The following is a 12,180-nucleotide window of genomic DNA, read 5'->3' as shown; positions in this document are numbered from 1 at the left end:
TTTGTTTTTTGTTTTAAGTTAATGTTGGATATAGTTCTTTTGTTTTAATCTTTGGCTCTCATATAATATTGTGCAAAGAATTAAATGGCATTGACGTTTGTGGTCAATAACTGTCTGATTCCCATATGTACATGGGTAAACAATTAAAAATCCTTTCTCTTATTAAAACAAAATTCTGTCTAGTGCTGCTATTAATTCATCATTATATAACACTCTTCTTTTCCCTGTTTTAAATCTCCCTCTGTGTGTGTCTCTGTGTATCTGCATAATTATTTTTATATGCACTTTTCTCTAAAGCACATTGCACATCTACTTCAGAATAGAAAGGTAATTTAAAACTAAATATCTTGATTTTAGGTGAAATGGACTGTGGTCTTTTTTAGATGATATTTATTTTTCTACTGTTTTCTGTAGTAGTGGGTAGCACTTACTTTTAAAAAAACACTACATGGATGAAGAAAATCTACTCATTGACTGAAGTCATAGCCCATTAAGCAATTTTGGAAGTTCCTTCTAATATTTAGTGAGCACTGTTAAGCATTTTGCCAGAAAATGTCTGATGTATATGATAGTTCAATATATCATTTCCTGTGCAGTGAGCAGCTTTAGCAAGGACTATATAAGAGCATGAATATGAATCTTGAATATTTGATAAGAGGATTGAAACAATGTCCTTGATCTCAGTATGTGAGTAGATTATCAATCAGCCTGTTGCTTAAGGTAATAACATTTCTTTAAACTATGCTCTTACTTATAGTTAACCCAATTAAGATGATACTACATAACATTGGCTGGCAAATATGTCCACGACAGTAGGTTCTGCGTTTCATCTAGTGTATCCTAGTGTGATAAATAATGAGAAAATAAATTATAACGTGTAAAGAGATGTTTAAGCTTTTCCATCTCTTATACACATATATTACAGATCTGCAATTTTTTGACCTGTTTGTCTATTCTATTGTAAAATTCTGATGGAGCTATCTTGGGATTATATGCTACGTTCTAAAAATATGTCACCTGATTTTTAAATATTTTTTAAGATTTTAATATATCCCTGTTCTTTTTTCTTTGAAACTGATTTTGTTAACTGGATTGGATATTTTTGGTGAAATGGTAGTTGGTGAATATTTATTTATTTATTTATTGTGTGTGTATATTCGGCATTATTATTATTATTATTATTCCGAAAATACAGAGTTCATGTTTTTTTTTCTTTTTCCTCTGCAGAATTCCCTTCAGATTTTAAATGGATTTTTCATGTGTACCTCCCTGTAACTTTTTTTCATAACAGTAGCATGAAATCAATTTTGTATGTCATTCTATGGAACAATGCTGTAGTGTTCCACAATATATTTTAGCTTTGTTATCCTGTACAAGACTGATTTCTCCCTCTCTTTCTCTCTCTCCCCTGTTTTCATACAGGAGCACAAATCAGCATGCACAGTGTTCCCTATTTTTCCCCCACAACAACAGCCCTGTTAGGTAGGTGGGCTGTGAGAGAATGACTGATCCAAAGTCATCCATTGAGCTCTGTGGCTGAGGGTAGACTAGAACATACTGTAGATCTTCCCAAGGTCAACAGAAGGCATTACTACTGTATGTTACTGAATGTTGGAAATGTTGGTGTTTGAACAAAAACTTTTCATGGTGCATAGAATGCTTCCTGTGAAACTAAAAAAAAAAAGTTTTGTGATTTGGAAAAGTGTACCACTATTAAAATAAAATATTTTATTGCACCAGAGCTGGGACAAAACTAGTTTTAGGTCTTCTTTACTTCAATTCTAGAAGACCATAATATGGAAGGGAGACAGGTACATGCAGCTGGAATATTTTTTAAAATAGTTTTTACTGTAGTGTGATTTAAGTGACCATGCCAGCTAGTTCTATGTGAAAAAGCAAGCAAATTGAAAAACAAAACAAAACTTTCCAGTTCCATTAAGTGATACGTTGCTGTTAAACAAATTGAAACAACTCAAGTTATGCCTGAATTTATCTGTGTGATTTGCACAAGTGCCCAGGAATATAGCCCCTTATTGTTAATTGTATCTATCTGGTTGCATGTCACAGAATAATATTGAAACTTAAATAAGTTGTTTTCCTGCATGTTGAGAAGAATTCTTTCATACATCAAGAAATTTAGCATATTCAGACAAAATATGTCAGCACTGTCATTTCCATAGCCCTATGAGAATTGAAGCTGAAGGATAGTGGCTTGTCAAAAGCTAGCCAGAGAATTCAACTCTGGTTCAATGTTTGTTTGTTTGTCTGCTATCCTCTCTCATTTTCTTAACTGGGAAATTTTAGGGAGATTCACTGGTCTGTTTTATGAGTTTCCATAAAAAACTATGTTTACTAATAGAATATTCTGTAATACGATTATGTTATTATGTTACAAGTAATAAAAATCTCATTTTCATGTTATTAGAGTTGGCATGCTATAGTGAAAAGATAGTCAAGGAATCTTCAAGATGGTTGGAATAACACTGAGACTTTCACTTAAAAATGGTCCTGCTGTTTGCTTTTGATCAGTACTAGCTAGATTCTGTTCAGTCATGAAATAGCAATTTTTTATTACCATACTTCAGCCATTGCTTATGCAGTGACCATTAAACAACCCATGTAGATATAGTTACATGCAGTCTTCTGTGTAAGTCTTCAATTAAAGAGTGTGTTGGAATTGGGCAGCTAATAAATTTAAATAAATAAAATAAAGATAAAATAAGAAAAGTGTCACTTGCTGGATCAGAACTGAAAAATGAAGCTGTCGTTGCTTATAGTGCAATTTTTGATATGAATAGCTGCCACTTTCCATAGTGATAAGGCTACCAACATCTGGAGAATTTTTCACCAATAAGGCCAACTATTATTATCTAGGATATAAGATAAATCTGCATATTTTGCTAAACAACTTGGCTTATCAGTTATTTTACTAACTTAGCATTGAGACAGTGTGGCTTGACTGCTTATATTGAATATTGTGGCATTTTATTCCATGTTTGAAAACACCCACTAGGTCCATACTGATTCTCCACTCCCACCCTGTGAATCACTTACGTTTAAGATTCATAGCATTTTCAGTGATATCATTAAAATCAGATCAGAGATTGGATTCTAACCTTAAATGTTAATCAAAGCTTTCTTTCCATAGAAACAGCAATGCGTTCTTCCATGGATCTGAATGTTTCCACAGAGACATGTTTATTCAAATAGCCTTTTATCTAAAAAAAAAAAAAAGCTCACATGCTGTTGCAAAACAAGTTTCTCAGAGGAGACTTGAATTGCCATTGAAAAGGAAATAAACAAGTTTTGAAAGTAGGCCATGCACATCACCGATAAACATGAAAATTTCATTGGTGGAACCTTCTATCCCCTGCCAGAGTGACCTTGCTTGGTGGAAAGATGACAAAGTGCTTTCCTGGCTGTGCCTGTCAGCAATGCAATCGCAGCACATTTGACAAATCGCTCACATTAAATCGGGGGGCACTTTCGGCAGCATTGGCGTCCCTATCCATCAGTCCTAATTACTACACAAACATCAACCATGGCACAGAACACATTTGTCAGAAGGAGTAAAAAGCAGTTGTTAGTAAGAACACTACCTGTCATACTAATGGACTAAGGCTTGTTGCTTTGTGACTTGCAGAAGCCAGCAAATTTGCAAAAAAATACAATTAAAAAAATACATTTTATAGCTTGGCTAGTGTTTCCTGAAAGTTTTTTTCTTCTTTTGCTAGTTTGCCATGCCCCAGAGGAATAGTTCCTCTTTAAAAGAGAGAAGAACTGCTTGCCCTCACTTGGTGAATAGAAATGTCAAGTCTTTTGAGGCTCATTGTCTGCTTAAAATGCTGTCTTCACTGAAAAAAGAATATTGTACTGGGCAATGTGCTTATTGCAGTAAAAGGGAATCCTGTTGTCATTATGTAAAACAATTTAAGACCTTTAAGCTTGATTTAATTTCTCTGCAAGTGTAGAGGAAAGAAGAGTTCATAACGGGACTCATTTCAGAAAGAAAAACACGTGTGTGGACTCCTATTAAAGCCAAATATGATTTGCATTTGCATTTGATTTTGATTATTTTTTTAAAAACTCGAGGCCTATTTGTCTAGATTACAGTCTTTCAACAAATAAACCATAACTGTTCCATTCACTCAGTCATAAAATCAATACCCCTTCACTCACTTATAGGACTCAAACATGGAATGGAGAGTGATGGTAGATTTTAGTTGGGGCTGAGATCTCAAGAATCAAGCCTAGGGTACGACCAGATTTCCATGAAGGGGGAAAAAAAAGGCTAAATTGACCATCATTCTTGAAGATATTTTGGAAACCTATTTCCATGTATCAGTTATTCAGATTTTATAAGATTTGTCGGAACTAATCAGGAGCATTGAAGCACAGCAAATGACATTATGAACATTGAATTGCTGGTAGGGCTTTGCGAAGATTTAATTTAGAGATTTGATTTGAAGGCAGTTTGATCAAACCCCAAACTGAACTACTTTTCCAAATTGACAGTTCATATCAAATTACTGAATCAAATCAAAGGCCTTCAAATCAAAAACCTCACTTTTTAAAAAAGAGATTAGGAAAATTGAATTGACCTGATTGGACACTTGGAACCAAAGCATCAATTTGACATGGTTTTCCAAAATTTTGCAGTAGGATTGATTCAACGATTTATATCCGATACATTGCATAATCCTAGCTGATGGACAAAATCCTACTCTAAAACTGAGTGTGGTTCTGCGTTGAAACTCAGGATTGGTGGTTTAAAAAAAAAAATAAAGCATTGTGTTTCCCGTGCAGCCAACATCTGCTTTCTGAGTTTGTTGGATGGAGGAAGAGGTCTGAGTTAGATGGGTGGGCGAAGAGAAGCAGATAATCACAGAGAATGGCCCTAGAGGCAGGACTGCTGTTTGTAGAATCCTACAACTGAGACTAAATACCTATGAGTAACTGATTAGCCTTATATAGCTTTCTGAGACTTTCTTTACCATGACACTTCTGGGGGGAAAAATAATAGGAAAATATTACGTACTGTGTCTACTGAATATTATCTTGCAAGAGAAATTGGGAAGACGATTCATGGTTTTCCAGTAAAAAAGAAAGAAAACAAAGCACTGGAAAAAAAATATAAAATGTTTGCAGCTGGGTTAGTCCATTAGCATAAAAAGCAAAGTAAAAAAATCAATAGGGTTATACCTTTGTTAAGACAGACAAAAGTTTAAAAAGCAACAGCCTTTTTATTACAGTTCTTCAGGTTGAATTATACCTAAAAAAGGAAAATCAAAACAAAACAAAAAAGGAATGTTTCAAGAAACTTGATAAAAACCCTCCAATATTGGACAAAGCCGAAAATGAAGGAAAAGTAATTTCAGGTTTAAAACATAAATCTTTACGTTATTATTTGTAAGGTTTCCTGAAATGAAAGGAATCATGGTCTGGCTGGATGAGGCACATGTTTCTAGCACAGTTGAGCCCAGATACACACACTTTCTCTCATTTTTTTTTTAAAATGATAAATTAACTGTTTAATGCAAAATGCTGTTTAGCAACACCTAATTTTTATAGTATGATCAGATCTTCAGTTATATTACTTTGATATAATTCCAGCTAATAGCAGTCTTGATTATTAATATGAAAGTATCTTAGGCAACTGACACATACACATACTAAGGGACAAAAACATTAAAGCAGGTTCTGGCAAGCAAATGCTAACGTGCAGTCACGTTAATGTAAACGTGAAGTAGCTTGGTAAATGGCAGGCCGAAATTTACTTGTAATGTCACAAATCTCTGTGACAGCTTCACTGTTAAGTGCAAAGGCTATAATATAATCATATATTGAATGAAAAACATAACCCATGATCTAGAAATATTAAATAGACTTAAATCCATTGAAATTAATACAACAGTTCCAGGAAACAGGAAAGAGATCTTTACAGGTGAGTTTATAAAGCTTAGCAATACAATCTTGTACATGTCTACTCAGAAATAAATCCCAATGAATTCAGTTGGTCTTTCAGGAAATAAAGTGGAAATTGCAGTTTAAAATTTTGAAATTCATGGAATTTTCAGCTTTAGACAAAAATATACAATTAGCTCTTGTGTCTTGGGGCCTTCCAAATGCAGGGAGATACTCATTTACTGCTGCTTCCAAAAAAGATTTCCCCTCATCTTGCATAGCATCAAATGCTGGACAGTGTCCATAACCCAATCAAAAGCAGTCAATTGCTGAGCTTACCTACTCAGACTTAGAAGAAGAGAGTTGGTCTATACATTGTCTAGAAAAGTCTCACCTACTGAACTTAGTACTAATGCCTTTGTTGCCCTGAAGAAAACTCATAGGCTGCCTGACCAACCAACCAACTCCTGCCTCCTGGTAGGCTGCTTGCAGACAGTCTTTCTGCAAGCCCTTACAACAGCTGATGAACAAATGAGGGGGGGGGGGGTGTTTGGAAAGTTCAGTGGAGCTCTTGCCTAAGCTGTGAAAATATTCCCACGTGTCTCCAGTGTGGATAAACAATGATCCTTCAAACATTTTCTATGTTTGGAAACATGGCTTGCATGCCTCATGTAGATCTTGCAGGTGGCTCTGGTTTCTGTTGTCAGGCTTGTCAGCCTTGGCTATCTGTAGAGGGTGGCAGGGAAGTGCCCTGAGTTAATGTCATGTATTTCCCTTGCCCTACTGAATTCTCCTCCTAAGTTGCCTTGGTCCTTGTTGTACAAAAGAGGGGACAGTTGTGTCCTTTGCTGTTGACTTTTCTTTTTCATTAAAGGCTTTGCTTTCTTTTCAAGAAGTGAGCATGATTTTATTTTCATGGGCAATTTTGGGCAGGAAGACTGTGGGAGTCTCTTCAGTGCTTGGCTATGGCCCCTTCTGGCAGTGATGGTGGTGCTAGGCAGCAATAGATGAAGTGGCTGTTGTGTGGTAGGGTTTGGAAAGAATGATTTCTTCCCTCTTTCCAAGAAGGGGAACCACAAGGTCAGGCAGGCAGCTTTAGTAAGGGGGAATTGTTTCATTTGGGGTAGGGCTTGGACCACTGTTTAGTCCCCACCCCCCACTTTGTTTTTCTTCTCCTCCCTTTCCCTTCTATGCTCACTGTAATCTGTTGGACCAGTGGAGAAAAGATTGATGATATGAGTTTTTATTCTCAAGTAGTCTCCTTGTGCAAAAGCTTATGGAGCATCATAGCCCAGTGTGACTGTGTTCTCTGAGACGCTGCACTGGAATATGAAAGGGACCTGCATGTGTGTTTGACAACAAGAGAAAATGTGAAGGAAAAAAAAATCATACCAAGTTGGATTAAATTGAAGAAATCACTAAAAGGAAAGACAGTGCAGGCACTCCATTATCTTGTCCTTTTAATAAGCAGAGAAAAAAAGAAACACATATTTTTTATCTCTGAGGTTGAAATGACAGATCGGCCAACTAAGGGGAAGCCATTGTGGTAAGCCAAAATGGCATTGTATGGATTGAGTTAGTATCAGTCATTCTCTAATCAGGACTTTATTATGTATTAAAAAAAAAAAGACCAGAAAGATAGTCTATGTTGTCAATATGATAACTGATTAATCCATTATGATTCAAAATGAAGCAAGGCATAAACTTTTCTAAAACTTACCAGGAAGCTAAAGTTTTGAACATGCTCACAGGACAATTCTCTTGGAATCCAGAGCAGAGTCTGGCCCTTGCTGTCTGCCAGCACTTTGAAGCTAAGAAGCTTCAACCATTGGGAAGGTTTCTAATGAAGTGGATATAATTTTCATAAGAGGAATTTAATTGGCCATTCAGTTCTTTAGGTGTCTTAATTCAATACCTTTTGCGTGATTTCTGTAGGATCCAATAAGCAGGGTGAGTCATAGCATTATTGGTAGATTTTTTTTCCGGACAAGTCTGTACAGAAATAGTCTGTTTTATGGGAAGTGGAGTCTGGGTCCAACACAGTACTTTCTAAGAATTTTATGGTAAGACAGTAGACAAATACATATAAATGTTCCTGTCATTAAAAAAAAAAAAGTAAAATAGATAGTAGAATTGAATCTGTACTGTGTACTTAAAACAATGATATGGGTCAAGTTTAGACTGACTTGTCATCCTTAACAGAAGCGACAATATATACCATTTGTTCACCAATGAATAAATAAATATCTCTAGTAGTAAAATAGGAAATCACTTTCAGATTTCCTAAATAAAGAGTAATTTCCTTCCATTTGCTGCTCCTCTTGGTAGTTTTTCTTTAAACTTTTTAATCATCAATTCAGCACACTCAAAATCTGTGCACCACAAAGCAGTCAGGCATTTCATTCCTGTCCTACCTTTTTATCATAATAAGAAGTTGCAGGATGACAGTGGACACTCGCCACAAATATGAGGGGAAAAGTGTAAATGTAATCCAGGCCCCATTACAGTTCAGGTAAACATTCCAGTTACTCAAAACTTATGGACATCTTGCTAAGTTTACCATACAACTTGTTTCATTTTTTTTGCTGCAGTGATCAGACAGCCCTGCTTCTTATTAGGCCTCCAGGCCTAATGAACACCGCACATCATCAGCTACCTCATGGGTTGGGGCAAATGCAAGACTTACCCAAGAAAGTAGGAACAAGATAGCATTAAAATAGTCACATTTATTCTGCAGTCTGTTGAAATTAATATTTTACTTACAATTGATTTGTACAGTGAGAAGTAAAAAGTAGGGTATTGTTCTGATAAATTTTTGCTTAGTACATATTAAGAACTGTGATAAACTAGTGTTTTTTTTTAATGACCTATGAAATGCCATAAAATAATTTATCTTCCATGAAACCTGACATCATAAATAATTTAACTGATTTTGAAAATAATAGGAAAAAGGCAAGAACACTGTAATGATATCTGGGAATGACCTTCAGAGAGTGGGCCCAGAGATGTTGCCTGGGGACCAGTCAGATAAGAGATAGCATAGCCTACCGCTGTATAGTGGGTGGGGCAAGAAGCTCAGAAGAGACCCTCCCTAATTTCTCAGAGTGTGAAAGAGACAAGGGGAGAATTGTATTTTCAGACTTGAAAGATTCTGTTAATGTAACCTACAATAAAGTAGAATTAGCTCACCTGGCTGTGTTTCCTGTCTGGTCCACCCAGTAAGACTGACAAACATTGCTTCATGTGTTATGTATCTTAAGATATGGCAGCTAAATATTTGGTTATTTTGTTGTGGGTTCATTCTTCTAGCAATGGAGTGACCTTATAATGTGATTATGTTGAAATGCTGAACAATCAATCTGTCAACCCTCAATATTTGTTCCTATGTCCAGGTCATTGGATCCTTGGTAGCCCTCCAACTGCTGTTATTAAATGCCAGGTCATATGTAATAACACTGTCCTTATCCAAGGTTTGATTGTAGATAAACCAGTCAATCTCTCATGTATAATCAGAACTGGGTGGGCCCAGAGGTGGAGTTCCTGTCTTGGGGATACATCCACCTGGGTTTCGGGTTTGGCACCAGAAGTGAGCCTAGGGTAGGGGTGCTGGGGATGGCATTTGTCATCTGTGAGGCAACAGCTTTCACAGACACTGCCCCACAGATAACAAGGTATGAGACCCTCTGATTGAAGAACTGCACTAAGGAGCAGTTGACCAAAAGGAGCAAGCAACTTCCTTCATTTCCCATTCCCTCTGCAGAATCTTGTGCTATTTGGAATTTTTCTTGTGTGGGGGGGTGTGGGGGTCATAGGCGAGAAGTCAGTTCCTTATTTCAACTAGCAACATCCATTTCCTTCAGTTATTTGCCTTATATCTATGTACAGTTTAAGGCTCTGAAATAGCTTTACTTGTTCTGTTTTAGCTTTGTATCTTTTCCAGTATTTCAGTTAAACACCAACCTTGAGGATCCAACTTGAGCTGACACAGAAACCAACATGCGTGCAGATGTGGGTGAGGCTTCCTTAATGTATACATTGTGAGAGGGCTCTTAAAATTACTCAGACAAAAGACAGTATATAAGAACCCTCTTGTCAACCAGATCAATTTATTTTTTGTTTATGTGTAACATATCCAGTATAGAAAAATATTAGTTTCTCTGAGAGATTGATACTTTTAGATAACTACCCACACAGGACTCAGCTAAAGCATAGAAACAGATCCCCCATGCCTGCTTTTAAACGAAGTTGGAATGCTGCAAATTGCTTTGCAGTCTAACTGCTTTACCATTCTAAGGTTAATTATCTCCTAGCTGGCAGCAGCAATTTGCTACTATTACAGTGTAAGTCTATCTTAAGCTGTTGCTATGTGCGCATCTATTACTAAATTACCCTTAGAGGTAATCAAGGGTTGTTCTTCTTCCTCTGAAAAACTGTGTTGAGTAGACAATTCCTTTGCATATGGTCTCCCTCTTCCTTTTTGATGTCTTGAATCACCAAGGATCCTTTATCTCTTCAGCAGTCTAAGACAGCCTAAGTCTATCTTTGCTTGCTATCAATTTTCTCCTTTGACTCCAGCTATTTCCTGCCACATAGCCCATTTCAGCTTCCTCTCCGCCACTGAGACTCTATGTATGTGTGTGTGTTGTATCAAAAACCTTATCTCATTCTTCTTTCAGCTCCTTCCTAGTTACCAGTCACAAGAACACACTGTATGTCGATCATGTGACAGGTTGGCAAAAATTTACCTTCTCCATGCTATCAGAGACATCATCACTGAAACTGTGATTACTTTTCTAGATTAGACATCAATAGTGCAACTTCAGTGGGGCTGAGTTCATCCAAACTTCCTGGGTGGTGAATTTAATGTGTAATATTTTTGTAATGCTTAAACAGACCTTTCTGCCCCCCTTCCCAAAAAAGGGGATAGTAAATATAAAATGTAATAAAACATTTCACATAATAGAATCCAACTGATGTCATTTGGATTAGAGAACTGTGGCTGGATAGTAGTAAAGAGAGGTAAGGTAGTCAAGACTGATGGGGTGGAACTATCAGCGGGCCACATAGCAGACATACAGACCAGCTACTATGTACCTTGATAACCCACAGCAACGTGGGAACCATGATGAGGAAGCAAGGAAGACAGCAACATCCAAGTACCTCCAAAGGATAAGACAGATCCTGAAGAGCCAGCTCAATGGGAAGAACAAGATCCATGCCATCAACATGTATGCTCTGCCAGTCATCAGATACCCTGCTGGTATAGTAAGCTGGCCAAAGGAGGACATGGAGGCTGCTGATGTGAAGACCCAGAAGCTCCTCACAATGTACAGAGGTTTCCACCCCAAGTCCAATACCCAGAGACTGTACACCAGCTGAAAAGAGGGTGAGTGGGGTCTGGTGAATGTCAAAGCCACTGTCCTGGATGAAACCCAGAGCATTGAGGAGTACATCAGTAAGATGGCACCCAAAGATGGGCTGCTGAGAGAATGCCTAAGGCAGCAGCAGACACAGAGGGAAGATCAAGCAGAGGAAGTGTCATGGCAAGAGAAGACACTGTAGACATCGACAGATACTGCAGCTGAGGTGGCTGACATTGGGAAATCCTACCAGTGGCTGGAAAGGACTGGACTAAAAGACAGCATTGAGGCACTGATCATAGCAACACAAGAACAGGCCCTAAGCACCAGATACATAGAAGCAGGGGTCTACCACACTGGACAGAACCCCAGGTGCAGAGTGTGCAGAGATGCCTCAGAGACAGTCCAACACATAGTGGCAGGGTGTAAGATGCAGGCAGGAACAGCATACACTGAATGGCACAACCAAGTAGCTGGCATTGTGTACAGGAACATCTGCATAGTGTATGGGCTAGACCCTCCCAAGTCCAGATGGGAGATTCCACAGAAGGTCGTGGAGAATGACAGGGCTAAGATCCTGTGGGACTTCCAGATCCAGACAGGCAGGTAGGTACTGGCCAATCAACCAGACATCTTGTAATAGACAAGGACCAGAAGACAGTGGTGGTGATAGATGTAGTGGTGCCAAGTGACAGCAACATCAGAAAGAAGGAGTATGAGAAGCAGGAGAAGTACCAGGCCCTGAAGGAGGAACTAGAGAGGATGTGGGAAATGACAGCCAAAGTGGTACCAGTGGCCAAAGTGGTTCCAGTGGTGGTAGGGGCACGTGGAGCTGTGACTCCTAAGCTGGGAGAGTGGCTCCAACAGATCCCAGGAACAACATCAGAGATCTCTGTGCAGAAGAGTGCAGTGGTAG

General features: G+C 37.9%; 1 protein-coding gene across 1 annotated transcript in view; it reads left to right on the top strand.

The window, feature by feature from the left end:
• The window catches only part of TENM2 (teneurin transmembrane protein 2), an 874,568-nt gene that overhangs the window by 256,402 nt on the left and 605,986 nt on the right, over positions 1-12,180 (top strand). The gene's annotated exons all lie outside the window — the stretch shown is intronic.

This window comes from Candoia aspera, chromosome 2 (assembly GCF_035149785.1).
Source record: "Candoia aspera isolate rCanAsp1 chromosome 2, rCanAsp1.hap2, whole genome shotgun sequence".
Lineage (NCBI taxonomy): Eukaryota > Metazoa > Chordata > Lepidosauria > Squamata > Boidae > Candoia > Candoia aspera.
Note: the sequence above shows the minus strand (reverse complement) of the source record. Positions and strands in the feature narration are given on the sequence as shown.